Source organism: Dasypus novemcinctus, chromosome 25 (genome assembly GCF_030445035.2).
Source record: "Dasypus novemcinctus isolate mDasNov1 chromosome 25, mDasNov1.1.hap2, whole genome shotgun sequence".
NCBI lineage: Eukaryota > Metazoa > Chordata > Mammalia > Cingulata > Dasypodidae > Dasypus > Dasypus novemcinctus.
This window is the reverse complement of record NC_080697.1, coordinates 4,020,440-4,026,793: the sequence shown is the minus strand read 5'-3', so window position 1 is coordinate 4,026,793 and position 6,354 is coordinate 4,020,440. Positions and strand designations below refer to the sequence as shown.

At 42.5% G+C, this 6,354-nt stretch overlaps 1 pseudogene; it reads left to right on the top strand.

Annotated features, from left to right (window-relative positions):
* Nucleotides 1–622: 622 nt before the first annotated feature.
* LOC139437591 (E3 ubiquitin-protein ligase KCMF1-like) lies at nt 623–5,948 on the top strand (annotated as a pseudogene).
* The last annotated feature ends 406 nt before the right edge of the window (nt 5,949–6,354 follow it).

Genomic DNA, 6,354 nt, shown 5'->3' with positions numbered 1-6,354 from the left:
TCCGCGGGCTGCAAGCACACCTGGCGCAGGTAGAGCCCCTCCGCGGGCTGCAAGCACACCTGGCGCAGGTAGAGCCCCTCCGCGGGCTGCAAGCACACCTGGTGCAGGTAGAGCCCCCCGGGGCCGCCCGCCGCGCAGCCTGCTGGAACCTACCTCCTGGAGCTGCGGTGAGCTTCCCAGGGCTCAGCACAGCTCAGGTGCAGCCAGCAGTCTGGGGAAGCTAACCCTTAGCTTCCAATCTGCTTAGGAATGCCTTTTATTTTATTTTTTCCTTCTTTATTTTCTTTTAAAAGTTACATTAGAAAAATATGAGGTTCCCATATACACCCCACCCACGCCACCCCTCCCACATCAACAAACTGTTCCATCATCCGTCCCTGCAGCACCACCCAGGGCAACTCCAAATCCCGAAAATGCCCCCACATCATATCTCTTCTTCCCCCTCCCTGCCCTCAGCAGCCACTGCGGCCACCCTCTCCACATCACTACTACAGTTTCTTCCCTTACCAGCAGAACACCAGTAAGTCCACTCCAATACATACTCTGTTCCTCCCTCTTGTGGACCTGGGATGGCTATGTCCAGTCCCCCTCTGCATCAAGAGGGGGCTTAGATTCCACATGGATGCTGGATGCAATTCTCCTGCTTGCAGCTGTAGGCACTCGTGGCTCCCTGGTGTGGTGGTTGACTCTCTTCACGTCCCTGTCAGCTGGCAAGGGTAAGTCCCAGAAACCAGAGGGTAGGAACAGCAAGTCTGCTGAGGCCCAGGACCTGGGCATCACATGGACAGTTCAGAGATTCAGGTCTCCTGAGTATACACCAACACAAATGCCAACCACAGGTCCGGTTAGGAATTCCTTTTAATTGCTGTTTCTGTTCTATAGCTTGGAGGGACACTATTTCACAGTGAAGAAGTAAACATCAGTAATGACCCTCAAAATGCCCTGGGAATCTTTACAATAATTACCCAGTTTGAACGTAAATTATTAGATTTTCAACAAACTTGTTCATCCTTATATCATGCATTATCCTTACATGATACTTACTTTATACTCTTTCTAAAAAACACAATTTAGCAATTGTTTAATGTTTTTGCCTTCCGAAATACAGCAGGATAAAATGTAGAAAATAATACAAAAGATAGATGTAACAAATGATAAGATTTTTTCTATACTTGTGTCACAGTTTTTTTTAAATGGCACTAAATATATATTTAATGTTTTCCCCATCAATTCTGTGTCTTCGTTCCTCCCCCAGTTCTCTTCGTATTGAGCAAAAGTTTAATCTTTCTGCACGTTTTATACGTTTATCAATATTCATTACAGGTATTCTTCCTCTTCCTTCTAAAACATTTAAATATTCCATTTCACATGATCTTTGCAACTCATTTTATTCACTCAACATAATGTTTTTGAGATTTCCTCATTTTGATAAATGTAGCAATATATTTATCTAAGTGCCACAAATAATTCAGTTTCAGGTGTATACATACTTCACATATCCTGTTATTGTCGTCTCAATGTTAAGCAAGGAGGAGCATCTATAAACAGTTCTCCTTTTACAACTGAGTGAGATGCATTGTTTTATTCAATGCCACATAGTTAGGGATGAACGTACTGTTTTATGAAGGCTGAACAATATGGATTTACTGCTAGATACTGCCAAATACTCTTGAAAATGATGTCCATAGCCTATACCTTCACTAGTTTTATGTAATGTTATTTTATTTTCTACAGCACTTAGTATCCTCAGTCCTTTTAATTTCCATAGGTGTGAAATCTGCCGTTCATATTCGAATAAAATATGTATCTCTTTAATTACTAATGTGTTAAATATCTTCATTTAAAAATTTCTTCCATTTATTTCTTCCATTTAGATTTTTTCTTTAATGAAGAAGAAAAGTTCATGTCCTTTGTCCTTTTAATCTTTAGTTTTCATTTCTTTCATGGTAAACCTTCAAAAAATTCTAGAAACCAAACTTTTGTCAGTTATGTGTCAATAAAGTATTATTCCATGGAATGCAGATTTAGCTAAAAGTGGCTGAGCACCTGTTTCCCACATACGAGGACCCATGTTTAATCCCCAGTACCTCCTAAAACAAACGAACAAAAGAGAAAAAGTTCTCTCGCTGGGGAGGGGATGTAGCTCAGTGGTTGAGCTCCTGCTTCCCATGCATGAGGTACCGGGTTTAATCCCCGGTACCTCCTTAAAAAAAAAGAATTCCAGAATATGGCTTATAGTTTTACTATATTTATGAGTCCTTCTACTTTTAAATGAATATTATATTTTGGAACATTTTTGGATTTACATAAATATTGAGAAAATAATAGAGTCCCCAAATATTCTCTATGTTTCCCAATTTATTTTAGCATGTTACTTTGTTATAATTAATGAGCCTGAATTGATACATTATTATTAACTAAAGTCAGTAATTTATTCAGATTTCCTTAGTTCTCACCTAATGTAAAAACGTTTCGTCTCCCAGAATTTCAACCCGATACCACATTGCATTTACTTCTTATGATTCTTTAGGGTCCTCTTCACTGTGGATTTCTCAGACTTTGTTTTTGATACCTTTCACAGTTTTGAGAAGAACTGATCAGGTGTTTTGAATGATGCTCCTTAGCTGAACATTATCTGATGTTTTCTTCATATTTAAACTGGGTTTATGGGGTTTGGGAAGGAAGTGTTCAGAAGCAAAGTGCTCCTGTCGTTTCATATCAAGGGTATATACAATGAAGAGGAAGTTAACCTTCGGCATCTGGCTGAGGAAGCGGCTCTCAGGTGTCTGCTCCTTCAAGGGGCTCTTTCTGCCCCTGCTGCATGTGGTCGTCTTTGGAAGGAAGCTTCTCTGCAGCCCATGCGCCTCCTCCTTGAGCCTAGAGGAGCTCTGTAATTTACTCGGGTTAATTCTGCATGGGAATTTGCCTCTCTCCATTTATTGGGTTATTTGATTATATTTCTATCTGTAAGTATTCTTAAATAAGTATTTTATACTTTACCTAACAATTCAATATAATTTGGTTGGTTATAATTCCTATGTTCCATATTTGGCCACTGAAAGCTCTTTGGTTAGCTTCTATTTTCCTTTGATATACTCCATTATTAGTATTTTTTATTAAATTATTAATAAATAGTATTAAATTTTCTGGATTTATTCCTTTTTTTGAGCATTTTTTTTGTTTGTTTGTTTTTTACTTTCTGGCACTCTGACATTTCCTGGCTCATCTTGTGCAATTCTTGCTCCAGTCATTTTTCCAAGGAACCTTTGTCCTTTTATTGTAATATAGGTTTAGAAAAGAAGATCTGGAAATTCATTGCTACTGAAGTGTCATTGTTTTTAAGCCTTATCAGATTTTAAAGCAAGGGAATATATGTGCTTATACTAGCCCATGCACATTCACCTATGCATGCACACATCTATAAATATGCATCTGTATCTATATTAAGCTGATGATAAGTTCATATCAGTGTATCCATATCTAGTTCATTACCACGTGGATCAGTCCAGCCTCTAGACCTAATATTTCTATCATCAGAGCCCTGAAAGAAATGAGAAAGTGGGAAGATCTGAAAAAGCGTTTTAAGAAATGACGGCTGTAATTTTCCCATATTTGTCAAAAAATAAAACACATAAATTTCCAGATTAAAGAAGCTGACAACCCCAAAGAGGATAACCCCAAAGAAACCCATGCCAAGACAATCATAATTAATCCTCTGAAACCTACACAGAGCTTCCTTGCCCACCCTGCCCCCATGGCAGAGCCCAGGAGTCAAGTGGGGATCTGCCAGCCTGTGCGGGTGGCGCAAGACCCACGGGGGACACTGCAGCTGGAGCTGGGAGGAGCCGCGCCACCACTGCCTGCACTAGGCTGTCTCAACATGAAGGTGTCAGTTGTGATGCATGTGTAATAGGAAGTTTTCGAGGTGGCAGGTATGTGTTAATTTGCTATGATTATGATCTTTCTGCACCTTGTCACGAAAATGGTGCCACAAGCACAGGGCATACAAGTGACCACCCAATGCGTGTACATCGACACGGGTAGGCTTTTTTTTTAAATTTAATTTTATTTATTCATTTTTTAAAAAATATTACACTAAAAAAATATGAGGTCCCCATTCACCCCCGCCGCCCCCACCTCACCACTCCCCCCACAGTAACACTCTCACCCATCATCATGTCACATCCATTGCATCTGATGAGCACATCTGGGCATCGCTGCACCCCATGGCCTGTGGTCCACACCATAGCCCACACTCTCCCACGTTCCATCCAGTGGGCCATGGGAGGACCTACAGTGTCCGGCAATTGTCCCTGCAGCACCACTCAGGACAACTCCAAGTCCCAAAAATGCCTCCACATCTCATCTCTTCCTCCCATTCCCTGCACCCAGCAGCCACCATGGCCACTTTTCCACACCAATTCCACATTTTCTCAATTATTAACCACAATAGTTCATGAATAGAATATCATTAAGTCCACTCTAATCCTTACTCTATTCCTCCTTCCTGTGGACCTTGGCTTGGTTGTGTCCATTCCACATCTACGTCAAGAGGGAGCTTAGATTCCACATGGATACGGAATGTAATTCTCCTCCTTTCAGTTGTAGGCACTCTAGGCTCCATGGTGTGGTGGTTGACATTCTTCAACTCCATGTTAGCTGAGTAGGGTAAGTCCAATAGATCAGAGTGTAGGAGCTGAAGTCTGTTGAGGTCAGGGCCTGGCTATCATATTGTCAGTCCAGAGATTCAAATCCCCTAGATATATCTTAAACCCCAGCACCAACTACAATTCCAGTAAAGTAGCATGAAAGGCTTGTGAAAAGAGATCACATCTGAGTCCAGCTCCATCACGCAGAAACACCAGCTCCAAAGAAGGGCCAACTGACATGGCAGTGAACCCCATCTGCCATGACCATAGAACCCATGGGTCTCTTTAGCCCTCAAAAGGACCAATACCTGGGGTTGTATCTACTTTATCTGTCTCTGAGACTCTGCACAGGTGTGCATAAGGGTACACGGGTAGACTTTTATGTGCAGTATGGTGGGGAAGCTTTTTCTATAGAGTAGCTGTAGTCTTTTACTTGTCCCTATTGTGGGAGACATCTCTTCATGAACATGTTACTTCTGAGCATGCAGAAACATCAGCAGATGTGACCTGTCCAACCTGCGCAGCGTTACCTGCAGGCGACTGGAACTGTGCAGCTCATCTTATCTTGAACAGAGAGCCTCGAGGTTTGGACGACTTGAGTAGTGTTCAACGTTTATGCAGAGTGTGTCACCCTGGCCAGCGATCAGGAGGTCCTCATGCTCATGGTCCAAGGTGCACTGCACTAGCAGTTCTACTGGTGGAAGTTCTTCTTCTCAGAGTTCATACTCTCCAAGCAGTAGGAAAGCCATGGCTCCTGCAGCTGAGCTTTTATGTCAGATCTCAGGAGTGAGCCGTTCTGCAGGAGGCCAGCTTGATTCTTCCAGCCGTCCTGCTTCTCGGTTACAGCAACTGCAGGTGCTGGTGCAGCTAGAATGGCAGCACGCCCAGGCAGCACGGCAGCAGCTGCAGACTGCAGCAGTGCAAACCAGCATGCCAACACAAGCTGTGTCACCGCTACAGTCACACAATCCACAGCAACAACCAACACAGCTAATACGGAAAGCAGTCAGCAAGCTATCCGGAATTCAGTTTCTTTTGACAAGGCTGGATGATCCTAAAATGTCTGAACCAGAGCTCCAGTTCATGGAAAGCAAGCATGCAGACCACAGCCCGTTTGTCCAAGAGCCCCTTCAGTCCACTGTAGGGTGCAAAGAGAGCTCGTCCTCAGACGAATGGTTGGAGATGGCAGATTTTGGTGCTATGGACTGTGTAGATATTATGCCTTTAGATGTTGCTTTAGAAAACCTAAATTCGAGAGAGTGTAATACAGGAAATGAGCCTCCACCACCTCCTCTTTGATGACATCCCAATCTGCAGACCATGTCCTTTGTGCAGTGTCTGCCAGTGAAGGTGGACAATGACTGTCTTGGGTTTGTTTGATGATTGTAATTTCAGATCTGTCACTCTCGTTACATTGTGTACATTCAAAAGGAAGAGAGAAAATATATATGATAATCATTTCCACTTAACTAATTTTGACTTCCAGCAGGTAAATGTAGGCAGCAGTGCAGGGGTGAGCTCTGCTTCCTGTTCCTTGACATGCAAAAGGCTCTCCTAATACTCCATGTTTAGCCTGAAGAGGAAAATCAAAACCTCTAACGAAGCTGCTGTGTGTATTTATGAATATTAATGAATAAAAACTGCTTGGATGGTTAACCTTAACTACTGCAAGAGGGTTTTTGCAGCGTACATGAGTTTTAGTGAC